This window comes from Hypanus sabinus, chromosome 1 (genome assembly GCF_030144855.1).
Source record: "Hypanus sabinus isolate sHypSab1 chromosome 1, sHypSab1.hap1, whole genome shotgun sequence".
In the NCBI taxonomy this organism is placed as follows: domain Eukaryota; kingdom Metazoa; phylum Chordata; class Chondrichthyes; order Myliobatiformes; family Dasyatidae; genus Hypanus; species Hypanus sabinus.
The window spans coordinates 67309902-67328250 of NC_082706.1; the positions used below are offsets into that span (position 1 = coordinate 67309902).

General features: G+C 43.5%; 1 protein-coding gene across 11 annotated transcripts in view; it reads right to left on the minus strand.

The window, feature by feature from the left end:
• Positions 1-15141, minus strand: part of LOC132394452 (uncharacterized) — a 191571-nt gene extending 176430 nt beyond the window's left edge. For all 11 annotated transcript variants that reach the window (XR_009512330.1, XR_009512333.1, XR_009512329.1 and 8 more), the window contains exon 1: positions 14864-15141. The gene's annotated coding sequence lies outside the window, so the exon portion shown is untranslated. The remainder of the gene's footprint in view (positions 1-14863) is intronic.
• Positions 15142-18349: the final 3208 nt, after the last annotated feature.

Below are 18349 nucleotides of genomic sequence, written 5' to 3' on the forward strand. Positions count from 1 at the left end.
TTTTCAGAATCAGTATCAGTATTAATATCACTGCATATGTTGTGAAACTTATTGGTTTGTGGCAGCAAATTATTATGCAATACATAATTAAATACTATAAATTACTAAAAATATATACACGTTATTATATTATATATGTATTGTAATTTATTTCTTATATAAAAATTATATATATTAAGTTGTGCAAAAGAGAGCAAAATATAGTGAGGTAGTGTTTGTAGATTTATCATCCGTTTAAAAGGGGAAGAAGCTTTTCTCAAAACAGTGTGTGTTTTCAGGCTTCTGTACCTCCTCCCTGATGGTAGCTATAAGAAGAAGGAATGTCCTGGGTGATGGGGTCCTTAAGGATGAGTTCTGCCTGAAGCATCACCCCTTGAAGATGCCCTCGATGCTGGGGAGACTGGCACCTCCATACCAGACAGTGATGCAATCAGTTAGAATGCTCTCCGTGGATCTGCAGTTTCCCACGTGCTCAATAAAAACACCATAATTAAGGCCAGCAGATTCCAACCCTGACTATCAATTAGTCTTGTCAGCATCAGGATGATGTTGAATTTTGCATGTCATTACACAGGGATCCACACCCTGTTTCACTGTCTCATTTTTCAAACAATACTGTGGCTGAACTGATCCCCACCCAACCACAACTGAATACAAATACTAAAACCACACCACCAACACGATCTGCCCTAGTGTCTCTTGCTCCGAATCACTGGCCCCAGCTGAGATGAGACTCACTTCTGGGGGGGCTGGCAATAACGAACCATGAGCTGATCTGGGTTTGCTAACTCCACATCCAACATGTGGAGATGGCTTATTTCATCAAGGTCGGTAGTACTGAGCATGCAGGGGTTAAAATAAGGAACGGTCGTGAGGGTTTGCACCCTCACCCAAGCCACCACAAGGTCAGTGTCACTCAGAAGGCCTACTCTCTTCAAAACTGATTTTTCCTTACCTCAGACCCAAAACGCTTTGGAAAAAACTCCAACTATTGAAGCAGCTCTATACCTCATTTTGACAACTGCAGAATTATTAATACTGTACCTTGGAAAAATGAGACCACAGATGTTGAAATCCAGAGAAACTGAAAAAACTCTGGGGAGGATTTAGCGAGTCAGGCAGCATTGATGAAGGAAAATGGACAGTTGACATTGCAGGTCGTGTCCACGCGTCTGGACTGATGAAGGGTCATGAGCTGTGTGGAGCGAGCTTCCAGTAGAACTCCTTTACTCAAAGAGTGGTAGCTGTGTGGAGTGAACTTCTAGTAGAAGTGGTAGAGGCAGGTTTGGTACTGTCATTTAAAGTAAAATCGGATGGGCATATGGACAGGAAAGGAATGGAGGGTTATGGGTTGAGTGCAAGTCGGTGGGACTAGGTGAGAGTAAGCCGTTGTCACGGACTAGAGGGGCCGGGATGGCCCGTTTCCATGCTGTAATTGTTATATGGTTATATGGTAACGTCGAATGTCCATTTTACTCCAAAGATGCTACTTGACTCTGAGTTTCTCCGCCATTTTGTCTGTTATTAGCATTGTGATCTTGTTGCTAGGTTAATTCCATAGCTAAATGCCTTTAACTCATCCTTTGTGGTGGTTCGTCATCAGTCGCTGGGTGATTATGATTGTCGTCCTTCTGGCAAGGATAAGGTAATCAGTTTCTTATCATTTAGTCCCTTTTAACCAATAGCAACGTGAAGGTTCATGAATTAGATTTACCTCAATGTCAACAGTCAAAGGTAACAGACAGAACATTGAACATATAAAACCTACAGCACAATACAAGCCCTTCGGCCCACAATGCTGTGCTGAACAGGTACTTAGAAATTACCTAGGGTTACCCATTGCCCTCTGTTTTTCTAAGCTCCATGTACCTATCCAGGAGCATTCTTAAGAGACTCTATTGTATCCGCTTCCACTACTGTCACCGGCAGCTCATTCCACACACTCACCACTCTGCATAAAAACTTACCCCTGACACCTTTTCTGCACCTACTTCAAAGCACCTTAAAACTGTGCCCTCTTATGCTAGCCATTTCAGCCCTGGGAAAAAGCTTCTGACTATCCACATCATCAATGTCTCTCATCATCTTATACACCTCTATCAGGACACCTCTCATCCCCCGTCACTCCAAGGAGAAAAGGCCGAGTTCATTCAACCTATTCTCAAAAGACATGCTCCCCAATCCAGGCCACACCCTTGTAAATCTCTGCACCCTTTCTATGGTTTCCACATCCTTCCTGTACTGAGCACAGTACTCCAAGTGGGGTCTGACCAGGGTCCTATGATAGCTGCAACATTACCTCTTGGCTCTCAAACTCAATCCCATGGTTGATGAAGGCTAATACACCATATGCCTTCTTAACCACACAGTCAACCTGAGCAGCTGCTTTGAGCATCCTATGGACTCAGACCCCAAGATCCCTCTGATCCTCCACACTGCTAAGAGTCTTACCATTAATATTTGCCATCATATTTGACTTACCAAAATGAACCACCTCACATTTACCTGGGTTGAAATCCATCTGCCATTTCTAAGGCCACTTTTTCATCTTAATCAATGTCCCGCTGTAACCTCTGACAGCCCTCCACACTATCCACAACACCCTCAACCTTTGTGTCATCAGCAAACTTACTACCCCATCCCTCCACTTCCTCATCCAGGTTGTTGATAAAAATCACGAAGAAAAGGGGTCCCAGAACAAATTCCTGAGGCACACGACGGAAAAAATAAAATCCAATGTGTCGTTATTTCAGTGGAATAAAGGAAATTACAATGGCATGAGAGGGAAAATGGCCGAAGTTGACTGGAACGGGATATTTGCAAGAAAGACAGCAGAGCAGCAATGGCTGGAGTTTCTGTGAACAATGAAGGAAGTACAAGACAGATATATTCCAAATGAGAAGAAATTTTCAAAGGGAAGAAAGACATCACCGTGGCCGAAAGTGAAGTCAGAGCCAAAGTAAAAGCCAAAGAGAGGGCATACATGGAAACCGAGCTAATGGGAAGATAGAGGATTGGGGAGTTTTTTTAAAACTTGCAAAAGGAAACTAAGAACAGGAGTCACCAACCTTTTTTGCACTGAGGACCGGTTTAATATTGACAATATTCTTGCGGGCCAGCCGACCGGGTGGGGGGGATGTTAATCACGACCGGAATATAGGACCTATATTACAGGTGATGAGTCAACTTTAAGTGGCTAATACACTCAATTTCAATTCTAAAAGGGTTCATCTAATGAATTTAGTATTAAATTCAGCGAAGACTTTCCTCGCATGAATATAGTGATAAGTCAATTATAACTCACTTATAAGTCAATAGCATCATAACATTTTAAGTAGCGTTGGGATCTTAAACACACAGTGCATATTTTCCTCGTATGAACATACAAAATCACTGCAACACACCAGTCAGAGGATGAGGTAAGGGCTGGAGGTCCCCGTACTGGGGCCACAGCGGTCGCAGTCCAGAGAAAGTGACCGACTGAGTGAGGAGTTCGACGGGGCACATGCCCGACCCCCTTGTAGGTAGGTAGAATCCATAGGCCGACAAAAGTTTGGCTCGAGGGATAACTTTCAGTCCATCGCAGCGAGGTAGCTGCTCTGCTACTTACGAAACCCTGAGCCCGAATTAGGTCGTCTGCCAATATTTTAGTACCGGGTTCCCCATAAACATTCGGTGTGGCAAAGAGATTCAGAGGCGGCGCCCATCTGTCCACGCTCCAGGCCAGTAGCAACGGCACTTCTCGCCGGCCGCACGAAGTGGCCAGTTACCCGAGGCCAACCGGTGATCCCTGGTGCTAGGGTATCACTGCGTTTAGGTGACTGATGACCTCGCATGCATTCGAGTTCAATAGTGGGCGTGACAGGGAATGAGGAAAGGTGCAGCTGACTCCTATCGTTTCCTCACCGTTGCTTTGACATTCAAGAGTGTCAGGGAAGTGAAGTTTGTGCAGTGAAAATTACGACTGAGAAGGTGCTCAGGAAGCTTCATGGTCTGAAGGTGGATAAATCTCCTTCCTGAAAGAGATTGTGCAAGCATTAACAATTATCTTTCAAGAATCAATAGATGCTGGCATTGGATCAGATGACTGGAAAACTGCAAATGTTACTCTGCTAGTTAAGAAGAGTGGGAAGCAGCAGAAAGGAAACTATAGACCTGTTAGCCTGACATCAGTGGTTGGGAAGTTGTTGGAATCGCAGTTAGGGATGAGATTATGGAGTACCTGGAGGCGCATGACAAGATAGGCCAAAGCCAGCATGGTTTCCTGAAAGGAAAATCCTGCCCAACAAACCTACTGCAATTTTTTGAGGAAATTACAAGCAGGGTAGACAAAGGAGATGTAGTCAATGTCATGTACTTGGATTTTCAGAAGGCCTTTGACAAGGTGCTGCACATGAGGCTGCTTAGCAAGATAAGAGCCCATGGAATTACAGGGAAGTTACTAGCGTGGATGAAGCATAGGCTGATCAGCAGAAGGCACAGAGTGGGAATAAAGGGATCCTATTCTGGCTGGCTGCCGGTTACCAGTGGAGTTCCACAGGGGTCGGTGTTGGGACCGCTGCTTTTTACAATGTATGTCAATGATTTGGACTATGGGATTAATGGATTTATGGCTAAATTTGCCAATGACACAAAGATAGGTAGAGGAGCGGGTAGTGTTGAGGAAACAGAGAGCCTGCAGAGAGGCTTAGATAGTTTAGGGGAATGGGCAAAGAAGTGACAAATGATATACAAGGTTGGAAAATGTATGTTCATGCACTTTGGTGGAAGAAATAAACCGGCAGACTATTATCTAGATGAGGAGAGAATTCAAAATGCAGAGATGCGAAGGGACTTAGGAGTCCTCGTGCAGGGTAGTCTAAAGATTAATATCCGGGTTGAGTTGATGGTGAAGAAGGCTCTGTAGGTCACTCATGAGACTACACTTGGAGTATTGTGTGCAGTTTTGGACTCCTTATTTTAGAAAGCATATACTGACATTGGAGAGGGTCAGAGAAGATTCACGAGAATGATTCCAGGTATGAAAGGGTTACCGTATGAGAAACACCTGGCAGCTCTTGGGCTGTATTCCCTGGAGATCAGGAGAATGAGGGGGGAATCTCGTAGAAACATTCCGAATGTTAAAATGCCTGAAGAGATTGGAAATGGCAAAGTTATTTCCCATGGTAGGGGATTCTACGACAAGAGCGATGACTACAGGATTGAAGGACGTCCTTTTAGAACTGAGATGCAGAGAAATTACTTAAGCCAGAGGGTGATAAATCTGTGAAATTTCTTTTGCCACGAGCAGTGTGGAGGCCAAGTCATTGGCTGTATTTAAGGCAAAGATAGATAGGTTCTTGATTAGCCAGGGCATCAAAGGGTATGGGGTGAAAGCAGGGGAGTGGGGATGACTGGAAGAATTGGATCAGCCCATGACTGAATGGCAGAGCAGACTCGATGGGCCGAATGGTCTACTTCTGCTCCTATATCTTTTGGTCATGGTCTTATTTGAAAAGGTATCCCATGCAAGGCTCATTGAGAAAGTAAGGAGGCATGGGATCCAAGGAGAGCTTCCTTTGTGGATCCAGAATTGGCTTTCTTACAGAGTCAAAGAGTGGTTGTAGAAGGATCACATTCTGCATGCAGGTCGGTGACCAATGGTGTGCCTCAGGGATCTGTTCTGGAACCCCTTTTCAACGTGATTTTTAGAAGTGACCTGGATGAGGAAGTGGAGTGATGGGTTAGTAAATTTGCTGATGTCACAAAGGTTGGGGTTATTGTGGATAGTGTGGAGGGCAGGGCATCAACAGGACGCAAAACTGGGCTCAGAAGTGGCAGGTGAAGTTCAACCCAGATAAGTGTGAGGTAGGTCAAATATGATGAAAGAATATAGTATTAATGGTAAGATCCTTGGCAGTGTGCAGGATCAGAGGGATCTTGGGGTCTGAGTCCATAGTACATTCAAAGCTGCTGCACAGGTTGACTCTGTGGTTAAGAAGGAATATGGTGCATTGGCCTTCATCATGGCATTGAGTTTAAGAGCCAAAAAGTAATGTTACAGCTATATAGGACCCTAGTCAGACTGCACTTGAAGTACTGTGCTCAGTTCTGGTCACCTCACTACAGGTAGGGTGGGGAAACTATAGAAAGGGTGCAGAGGAGACTTACAAGGATATTGCCTGGATCAGGGAGCATGCCTTATGAGAATAGGTTGAGTGAACTCGGCCTTTTCTCCTTGGAGTGACAGAGGATGAGAGGTGACATGATAGAGGTGTATAAGATGACGAGAGGCATTGATCGTGTGGATAATCAGAGGCTTTTTTCCCAGGGCTGAAACGGCTAACACGAGAGGGCATAGTTTTAAGGTGCTTGGAAGTAGGTACAGAGAAGATGTTAAGGGCAAGTTTTTTTTAGAAACGCAGAGAGTAGTGAGTGCATGGAATGGGCTGCTGGCGATGGTGGTGGAGGTGGATACGATAGGGTCTTTTAAGAGTCTCCTGGATAGGTACATAGAACTTAGAAAAGTAGAGGACTATGGGTAACCCTAGGTAATTTCTAAAGTAAGTACGTGTTCAGCACAGCATTGTGGGCTGAAAGGGCCTGTATTGTGCTCTAGGTTTTCTGTGTTTCTAATTACGATCACTATCTCCAAAGTACTCTCTTACTGAGAGACCTGACACCTGACCAGGTTCATTTCCCAATACCAGATCAAGTATAGCCTCTCCTCTTGCAGGCTTATCTACATATTGTCAGGAAACCTTCCTGAACACACCTAACAAACTCCACCCCATCTAAACCCCTTGCTCTAGGGAGATGCCAATTAATATTGGGAAAATTAAAATCTCCCATCATGACAACCCTGTTATTACTGCACTGTTCCACAATCTGTCTCCCTATCTGCTCCTTGATGTCCCCATTACTACTGGGTGGTCTATAAAAAACACCCTGTGGAGTTACTGACCCCTTCCTGTATCTAAATCCTACCCATAGAGACTTAGTAGACAATCCCTCCATGGCTTCCTCTCTGATGACAGGGAGCAATAATAGAGGTTCTCCAGCCTGCTTCACTAGAAAGTAATAGATCTAGATTCTTGCCCATTGCAGAAAAGGTCATTCTTCCAGCCACCCACTGCCTGGGGTCAGATGGATAGAAACTAGACTGCAGAAGATGGAATAAGCATTGTGGGTTACTTGGCGGGTCAAACAAAATTTAGAGAGAGATATGGACAGTCAACGTGTTAGATCCTGATGAAGGACCTCAGCCTGAAGTACTGACTGAACATTTCCCTCCACAATCCACAAGTAAAGACAGAAACTGCACACTGAAATCAGGCAAAGAGCAACAATGAGATAGCAAAATCAAAACAGAAAGAAACAACATTTTCTGTTTTTCTTTGATTAATCTATTTATTTGCAGACATAGTGTAGAACAGGCCCCTCCAGCCTGTTGATCCATGCCACCCAGCGATCCAAATTTAATCCTAGACTAATCACGGGACAATTTACAACCATCTGCCAACCAGAATGTCTTTGGACTAAGAGAGAAAAGCGGCGCACCCAGAGAAAATCCACATGTTCGTGGCAGGAACATACAAATTCCTTACAGACAGCAGTGAGAAATGAATCAGGTCACTGGACTACAGATCATCGTGCTGTACTACCCTGCAGTGCCAGCGAACACCAATTGTGGATCGAATACCACTGCTGTCTGTATGCTCTCACCGTGTGTTTCTTCCCACATATCAGAGCCGTACAGGTTAGGGTTAGCATGTTTTGGGGATATTGCCTTGGCGCTGGAAGCCTGGCAACATTTGTGGGCTGCCCCCAACACAATCCTCGCTGATCTGATTGGACAAAAACACACTTTGTTGTATGTTTCAATGCATGTGTGACAAATAACACTAATCTTTAAATATTAAATTAAATATGAGAATCAAATGAAATCCCCAAGAGGCACAGCAAATTCAATTTAAGAACATTTATATTTTATACAGCTACCTTAGTCATACTGCATAGAAGCTGACCCTCTGGTCCAGCTAGTGAGTGCTAGCATGGTTTCCTGTCTAGTCCCATCAACTGGACCCAGACCGCAGCCCTCTATACCTCTCGCTGAACCTGCCTTTACCCACAATATATCACTCCACATGCACTTCTCCTTTAATGCTTCTATTTCATCATGTGTTCACCTTAACACTACCCATGGCTAAACTAATAGAATATTTACTAAAGCAAGTCATTAATGAACACCATAAACCATTTTATTATCACTACCTTGTAAAATGCATTAAAAACCTACAAGGGAATTTCATAGAGACACACTTACATAAATTTTGAGGGTCAAGAGTAGATTCACAAGGATCATTCCAGGACTGAAGGGGTTAATGTATGGGGAGTGTTTGGGGATCTCATTGAAACCTACAGAATATTGTAAGATCCAGACATGGAGAGGATTTTGGGCATGTCTAGGACCAGAGAGCAGCACAGCCTCAGAATATAAGGTTGATCCTTTCGAAGAGAGGAGAGGAGGCATTTCTTTAGCGAAAAGGTGGTGAATCTGTGGCATTTATTGCCACAGACAGCTGTGAAGGCTAAGTTACTGGGTACATTTGAAGTGGCAGTTGACAGGTTTGTGATTACTAAGGCATTAAAGGCTGGAGAATGGGGTTGAGAAATATAATAAATCAGCCATGATCGAATGGCGGAGCAGACTCGATGGGTCAAATGGCCCATTCTGCTCCTATGTCTTATAATCTCTATTAAGTCATCTATAACCCAGGAAGCCCTGTATTTATGCAATTATTTATGTTAGCCTTCTTTGATTAATTTAATTTTATGATAACTACATCTCTCTACACTCTGATAGGCCTGATAGCCACTGAGGCCTACTAGGTTTTAGTCATAGAGCACAGCAGCTCAGAAACAGTTTTCAGCTCATCTAATCCATGCCAAACTTTTAATCTGCCTAGACCCAACCATAAGCCTCCATGCCCCCTCCCATCCATGTACCTATCCAAACTTCTGTTTTGATGTTGAAATCAAACCCACATCCACTGCCAACTCATTCCACACTCTCCCCACCCTGAGTGAAAAAGTTCCCCCTCATGTTCTCCTTAAATATCTCACTTTTCACCCTGAACTTTAGCTCTCATTTCAGTGGAAAAAGCAGGCTCTGGGGCTGGAAGGCCCGAAGACCAGCACGATTCACTGCGACACCTAGATCTTGTCTAGACCACTGCTCAGTCTGGTTTGATTTAAATTCCCATTAAGTGAAACTTCCCACTGTAGTTAGTAGCTATGATACCACATTTTCCAAATAAAATACATTTATTGAGATATACACTCCCTCCGGCCCAATGATCCAGTATGACCTATTAACCCATACATGTGTACAATGTGCCTTATCTCCTCACACATGCTCTAGCACAGAACCAGCACAAATAACAAAAGGATATCGTACCCCAAGGACCCAGATCTGGGTATGCCACAGAACCATGTGTTTGCCTAGTAGATTCTTCTGCATATGTTCCCAAGCACCTTATCTTCAAGCGTACAGCAGGAAAACTCAACATGGTCTGGGTTAGCTGGCCACAAAGGTTACTGATTCCCCAAAACAGCCACATAACGATGAATGGAAATCACTGGCACAGAATTCACTTCCAGCCGGAATTTGGCTACTCTGACTTTGTTGGTCACCAACTTGTATCTTCCCACTGAGGAACCAGCATCTCTACAGGGAACCGACAACATTCACCCCCAACCACCCCCCCCCCCATGTGAAGGGGCAGAAATTCACTACCTCACACTGACTTGTGCCCAGTTGATTGCTGTTGTCACACACACACACACACACACACACTTCCCCTCCGCCATCAGATTTCTGAACAGACTATGAACACTACCTCATTACTTTGTTTTCTCTTTTTTTGCAATACTATTTATTAAATATTTTTTATTATAACTTAGTTTTTATATATTGTACTGCTCTGCTGCTGTGAACCAACAAATTGCATGATGCATGTAAACCTGATTCTCTGAATGGTTGTGCTGGGTTTAAGGTAATCAATATAAAGTTTTTAATTAATTGAAATGTTTTATTATTATTTCAGATATTTAATGCAAATATTCATCTTGAAACGTGTTCATGGCATATTTAATTTTTTTTTAAGTATTTCCTAGGGTTGTGAGGGTCAGAAAGTCAAGAGGCTGACAACTGGCTAAGCTTGGGGAGTGATGGAGCTTCTCTATCTATCTAGATAGAGTGCGGAATAGGCTCTCCTGGTCTCTCGAGCTATGCCACCCAGCACTCCCCCCCCGACCATTTAATCCTAGCTTAATCACAGGACAATTTACAATGACCAATTACCTAACCAACTGGTAGGTCTTTGGACTATGGGAGGAAACCAAGCCGTTGCAGGAAGAATATACAGGCAGTGGTGGGAATTGAACCCCAGTCACTGGAAATGTAAAGTATGGTGCTAGTCAATATGCTCTGCCACCCCAAGGTATTAAGGGTGGACATTTCTAAGACTCACCATGTGCAGCCAAAATCGCTCCGAGGGGTCTCACTGAGCAGTATCCAGTCAGACATGGACAGATACGGAAGTCAGGTTCAGTGGGCAGATAACTGGTGACCTTGGAGAGGAGGGAGGGGAGTCCAGGCTCACTGTGAATCCAGACCAGTGAATACAGTAAAGTACAACACAACTCCAATTTTCAGCCCACCATGTTGCACCAATTCATGAAGGCAATTTCTTCCCTTCCAATGCAGATGACCAAACACCCTTCATTCTCTGGATCTTCAAGTGCCTAAGAGCCTCTTAAACCCATTAATCCTCTCATCCACCCCCCCCCACCCGCTCTACATTCTGTGTAATAAAAAAAATCATCCACATATCTCCATTGAACAAGTTTCACTTTGGAAATATGTCGTCAGGAATTGTGAGCACCTAGCCAGACTGTGGATTGTATTACACTGCATACATATGGTCATGTTCTTATTCTCCCCCCACCCTCTGCCTCACACTCCCTCCCTCACTTTCTACCCTTCGCCCTCTGACTCTCACTCTCTCTGCATCCCCCTCCCTCCATATCTCTAGCCCCCCCATCTGTCTCTCTCTCTCCACCCCTCCGTCTCTCACTCTCTCCTCCCTCCTCTCTCTAACCTCCCTCTGTCTCTCACTCGTATGCACATGTCATCTGCATACCACAGCTTGCTGTCGAAGTTCTGCAGTGATTTTGGGAGTGATGTCATTTGAACTTTCCCATTTGTTCCACTTCCATGGGAAGCTTGTTTTCAATCCAGGTTAGTTTATGGTCACATACGTCAAGGTGCAGTGAAATTCCCCGTTTGAATGGAGCTCAGAGTGAACAGTTGCAATGAAAAAGATCAAAAAACGTCAGGTCAATAATGCAACCTTCCTGAAGCCCAGCCTTCCGTGGGACCGGGTCCACCGCTCACCTGCTAATTCATGGTTCATCAAGACAAAGGGTCTCGGCCCGAAACGTCGACAGTGCTTCTCCTTATAGTGTGTTGGATGAGAAGTGGCTTGACAGATGTGTACAAGATGATAAGAAGCATAAATCAAGTGGACAGCCAGAAACCTATTCCCAGGATGGAAATGGCCAATACCAGGGGGCATAATTTTAAAGTGACTGGAGGGAAGTATAGGGGCAATATCAGAGGTGAGTTTTTTCTAGAGTGATGGGAGCAACCTACTCGGGAGGTGGGATAGGCTGCTATATCAGGGACATTTAAGAAACTGTTAGAGAAGCACATGGATGATAGAAAAATAGAGGGGGAAGGGGTAGCCTGATCATTCAGTAGATCAAAAACGATTAGAGTAGATCTGGTGTGGGATTTTGCTGTGCACAAATCGACTGCCATATTTGATAAATAAATGTCCATAATCAATCTAGACACAAAGAAATGACAACTTCATGAGAGATGAAAGATTTCATATAAATGCTAGTCTTTCTCTGCTCTACCCGTTCAAGTCAAAGAACAGTATTTTATACTTCATCTTCTATCAACCTTTTTCAACTTCGCTGTGACAGTCCCAAACCCCGGCTACAACAGGAGGAGGGTTGGACATGGGGCCCTCCATCCCGTAACAACCCAGCATTACTGGAATGTCAGAGATGGATTGGGCACGTGATGAGAACAGATACCATCTCCATCATCAAGACAACTCTTCATTGGAACTCTGAAGGGTGGAGGAAACACGGGAGGCTGAAGACACTGTTCTGCGGACCCTGAACCATGCCTGGGCACAATAGAGGAGATGGCCAAGGACAGACAGAGATTGCCCTGAACACTAGCGAGTGACGGGCAGTGGGGGGAAGGAGGAGAAAAGGGAGCAGAGGAGAAGGAAAGGGTGGGGGAGGGGGAAGAGATGGAAGTTGGAAGAGGGGGAAGAGATGGGTATGGAGATCAATCACTTTGCAAGCAGAACTGTGCAAAGGGAGAAGAGTACCATGGAAAATGACACTCAGGATTACAGCTGATTCTACTGGTGCATGCAAATATTGCAGGCCCTGTCCCAGAGTCTCGTCTCTCTACCAAGCTGCAGATTTTAACCCACTGCACACTAGTTAAAAACCTTAAGAAGCCAGCATCACACTCAAGATGCATAATTAAAATGCTGCAAATGGTACTTGATTGAATAATGTTTGCATAAATAGGGTATCCAAAGCCAAAAGCACAGCATTACACATTGCCCTAAACCTACTCAGCCCTTCAACCTAAATTCATCTCCCAGCACAACCAGAGAATCTCTCTTCCATAAACCTATTTACTATCTTTGAGCTTGCAGTGACCATGCTATTAGGTACACCTGCAAACTGATCGCTAATGCAAATATCCAATCAGCCAATAATGCAGTGGCAACTCAATGCATTAAAGCATGAAGACATGGTCAAGAGGTTCAGTTGTTGTTCAGAACAAGCATCAGACTGGGGAAGAGAAGTGATCCATGAGACTTTGATCATGAAATGTTGGTGCCAGATGGGGTGGTTTGAGTATCTCAGAAACTGCCGATCTCCAAGGATTTTCACACACAATCTGTAGTTTACAGAGAATGGTATGAGAAACAAAAATAAATCCAGTAAGCAGCATTTCTGGGGGTGAAAATGCCTTCTTAATGAGGGAGGTCAGAGAATGGCCAGATTGGCTTAAGCTGATGGGAGCTCAATAATCACCTGTTACATAGTGGTGTGCAGAAGAGCATCTCCGAACGCACAAAGCGTCAAGTCTTGAAGTGGATGGACTACAGCAGCAGAAAACCACAAACATACACTCAGTGGCCACTTTTTTTTTTAGGTACAGAACAGAGTGGCAAATAAGTGTACTTTTCATCTAACTTTTTATACAAAAATCAACCAAACTGTGCTTAAAAACCCCCCTCAAACATTAAAAAATCCTCAGACATTTCACAAAGTGTTACCAAACTAAATTTGACACGGAGACATATTGGGAGATTTCAGAAAAGCTTGGTCAGAAAATGGTGTTTTCTATGACAGAGGCCAGGATAGGGGTTGAAAGATGGAATTCAAGAGTCAGACCCCCAGACAACTGACAGCACAAGACAATATTAAGAAATTCACGAGTCCAAAAGTAGAGGAACACCGAGTACCCCCCCACCCATATCCACGTTTGGCTGCAGCAACACAACCAGGTTCCCTTAACAGTACTGTTTCTAAATTGGTGAAAATGAAACAGTTAATTATATTTTCTCCAGAAAATTCTATCATTCTTACATAAACCAAACACAAGAGAGAATCTGCAGATGCTAGAAATCCAAGCAACACACACAAAATGCTGGTGAACTCATCAGACCAGACAGCAGAGTAAACAGTCGACGTTTAACCCATTGCCAAAGGTAAATAATCCACTTTGTTTTCAACGCCTACGGAGTCAATTGATTTGAATTTACACCTGTTTCAAGCAACAGGTGTAAATCGATCAACATCATTGATTAAATTCCGGAAAATGTCACTAGAATTGATACTTGTTCCGCTACTCTAACGGTCCAGTTCTTTCGCAGCAAGTCCACAGCGGTGCTTCTTGCAATGTGGAATAGTGGGGTACTGGACTGGACTGCAAATCTCAGGCAGCGACTGGAAATTGGCTAGGTAATGCAGGAAGTGCGAATTTATAATCCCCGCCTACTAGAATGACCATCTCCTGTACTTTTCTGCAGTAGGGAGGGTAAAAAAATAATCTCGAACACTGGCGCCGTATGACCAAAAAAAAATCAGATTGCATTTCTAAAAAACTAGTCTCTTTGCCTGTATCGGCCAGTTGGCTTTCATTTTGGAATGGATACATGACATAAAAATTAAATTCGAAAAGCAAGCTCTGATTTCTGGTGCCTGAGTAAATTCTTCCAAAGCGATGCATAAGCACTGCAAGGACCTTAAACTTCCAGAGTTCCGTCAAAATAAAATCTATTCTTTTGGGGTGGGGGAGGTCTCAATAAGATTTATCTTTTGTTCTATGCGCAAACGCGCATTTTTTTTAAATTACGGTAAATGTTTTTGGTAACTCTTAACATAAACATTTAATAACCGTTGGAAAAGTCCATGGTTGGTGGGAACTACAAATGGAAAACACCGTACATTATTTTCAGCAGTTCATGTTTATAAGATGCACGCGCAAAATTTACCAGTTTCAAATTTACCCACTAAGAAAAGACAAAGAGCAAATACAGTATTTTAATCCGGCCCACGCACAAGTTAACTGGAATTCAAAAGGAGATACTGGTTTCTGTTCTGACTGTATAAAAAATCACAGCAAGATCACGGCCTGATCGGATTTAACAATGTAACAACAGAAACTGCACAATTCGTAAACAGAAAATAAACAACAATATAAATAACTCACTTCAGAGGTTCACTCTTCCGCTGCATCACAGCCGTGTTGCAAATTAACCAAAATTAGAAGTGCACGAGTAGCCAGTTGGAAACAACAATAAAAATGGTTTTGCTCCGTAACAATTCCCCTTTCGTTGTCAATGGTGATCGGAGAGAGGTCATCTGCGGTTGCAGAAGAGCTTCTGGTTATGAAGGAACGGATATTTCCATTGCAAAGTGTGATTCCAGCACCTTTCTCCATGAGCAGCAGGTTATCTATCACTCCTCCATCATTATTCCATGTGCTTGCACGCCTCGCTCGCGACGTCAATGGAACGTCGCGGCGCGAGCGCCTGACGTCACGGAACCCCCGGGGAACACCCGTTCGGAGCGCGCTCTGTAAATGCCCGCAACTATTTCTATTTCTAATACAGTAAATCCCGCACTGCAGTGAAAGTGGAAGGAACTGCCCGTCGTCGTCCCCTGTTCCCCCTCCTCCCACACATACAGCAACCGAACACCGCCCTAGGTAAATCATCCTCTGCAAAAGTAAATTTACTTTAAGTGCCGAGTGAAGATAAAGAAGACGTTGGAGCAGAATTAGACCATTCGGCTCATCGAGTCTGCTCCTCCATTACGTTATGGCCGATCTTAGCCCCATTGTCCAGCCTTCTCCCCGTAACCTTTGACGCTCTAATTCAAGAAAGTATCAACCTCCGCCTTCAATACACCGAATGACTTGACTTCCACAACCATCTGTGGCAATAAGTCCCATAGATTCACCACACTCTGGCTAAAGAAGTTGCTGTCATCTCTGTTCTAAAGGGACGTCAACATCCCTTTATAGGCCCTGCAACACCCACAAAATGCTGGAGGAACGCATCAGGCTCGGCAACACCTATGGAAAAGAGTACGCCCAAAACGTCGACTGTACCGTCCTTTTTTTTCATAGATGCTGCATGACCTGATGAGTTTCTCCAGCATTTTGTGAATGTCGCTTGGATTTACAGCATCTGCAGACTTCCTGGTGCCCTCTTGGTACAGCTGTTTTCATACTTTTGTGTATAAATGTGCACCTTTCTTCATGTAAGTATGCAAATAATCACGAGCAAACTTCGGAGATTCTGAGTGTGGGAAAAGTCACTTCCAATATACAAGTTGGTTCTGAGTATTGCTTCATGTACAATTGTTAACGTGTAACATATTCCGGATATTTATTTGGATTTTCAGAAGCCCTTTGACATAGAGCTGAGGCTGCTTAACAAAATTAAAACACAGTGTGTTATGGTAAAGGTATTCGAATGGATAGAAGATTAGCTGACTGTAAGGGAATAAAGTTGGTTGCCAGTGACTAGCGGTGTTCAGTAGGGGTCAATGTTGGAACCACTTCTTTTCACATTGTAGATTAATGACTTGATAAAGGAGTTGATAGCTTTGTGTCCACGTTTGCAGACAACACGAAGATAGATGGAAAGGTAGGTAGTGCAGAGGAAGCAGGGTGTCTCCAGTTTGGGGGAATGGGCAAAGAAGTTGCAGATGGAATTCAGTGTCAGGAAGTGTATGGCCATGCACTCTGGTAGAAGGAATAAAGGCATAGACTAATTTCTAAACAATCAGTGGTGCAGAGGGACTTGGGAGATATTGTGCAGAATTCCCTAGAGGATAACTTGCATGTTGAGAGGGTGGTGAGAAAGACAATTGCAAAGTGATGCTGAGGCTTATACGACAGTGGTCAGACCTCACGTGGAGTTTTGGGCCCCTTATCTAAGAAAGGATATCCGGGCATGAGAGAAAGAGGTTTTCAGAGTAGGTTCAGGAGAATGATCCCATGTTTGAAAGGGTTAATATATGAGGGGTGATTGATGGCTCTGGAGTTTAGAAGAATGAGGGAGGAGTTCATTTAAACATTTTGAAATCGAAAAGTCTAGATGGAGTGGATGTTTCCTATAGTGGGAGAGTTGAGGACCAGAAAGCACAGCCTAAGAATTGAGGGACGTCCAGTTGAACAGAGATGAGTACAATTTCTTTCAAAATAAATTTCAGTGAAGCCTTCTCCTTCAGACTTTTTGAAAAACTTGTTCATACATTAACTAGCTAACCAAGTACAGTGGCCTGGAAATGGTATTGTAATTAATCATTTAACATGAAACAGTAAAAAAGTATCTGTCACATATTTGTTAGCTTATTGTTTTGATTCATTATCGTCCTCTTTAATATTGACTACTTATGCAATTCCTTTGAAGTTTCTTTATTAGTGGCTTTTATGAGCATTAGAATTTTATCATCCAGCAGATATAGATATGGTTGTTAATCATTACCCATGAAGGTAACAGTCTTCTTGAATGACTGTGATCCAGATCAATCTTCTCAATTGCAATATTAGGAATAGGCAAATGTCTCAAAATGGTGGCATCCATCATTAAGGACCACTATCACCCAAGGCATGCCAGCTTCTCATTACAGAGGAGGTACAGGAACCTGAAGACACACTCTCAAAATTTCAGGAACAGCTTCTTCCCTTATGCCATCAGATTTCTGAACAGATGATAAACAATCCACAAGCACTGCCTCACTAATTTTGCACTACTTACTTAATGTGTATTTTTTAATGTCACCATTTACAATCCCAAGATTCCTTTTCTTGCTGACAATCACGGTAAGTACAAGAGACAAAATAGAATCAATGTAAAACTGCACACAACAGGATGGGCAAACAACCAATGTGCAAATACAAAAGAAAAATAATTAATTAACAAGCAACTGAAGATTCCTTAAAAGTGAGTCCATAGGTAGTGGAATATAGTTCAGAGTTGAGGTGAGCGATGTTATCCATATTGGTTCAGGAGCCTAATGGTTGAAGGGTTTCCTGAACCTGATGGTACAGGTTCTAAGCTTCCCGTACCTTCTTCCTGATTGCAGCAGTGAGAAGAAAACATGGCCTGGATAGTGGTGGTCCTTGATACACCACAAAACAAGTTCTCATCCATTCTGAGGTTGCCCAACCAACAGTGTATCCAGTACTGCCTTGAATTAGTGAAGAAACTTCCAACCTCTCCTCTCGAAAACACCATTAATAAGAATGGCCTACTGTTCCGAAAGGTAATAAACTACAAGGCATTCTAGGATTGGAATTCTTTGCCTACTATTTATTCCCTCTCCCACGTAGATGCTGCCTGAGCCCCTCCAGTGTTTTGTGTGCAATGCTCTGAATTTCCAGTATTTCTTTGGTCTATAACTATGTTGCCTGTAGGTTCTCCGGGTGTCCAGACCACCTACATCCCAAACATTGAAGGGCTCAGCCCACAGTGAAGCAAGTAAGATGTGAAAATCAGTTGAAAAGGCAGCCAGTAAGGTGTCCAAGATAAAACAAGCCAATCCACACCACCCAGTCCTCAATGAAATCCCTCAAACACAAGAGCCAGAAAGCAGAAAGAGCATCTAGGGCGAGGGTTCCCAACCTCTTTTTTCATGCCATGGACCAGTATTGTTTAGTAAGGAGTCAATGGACCCCAGGTTG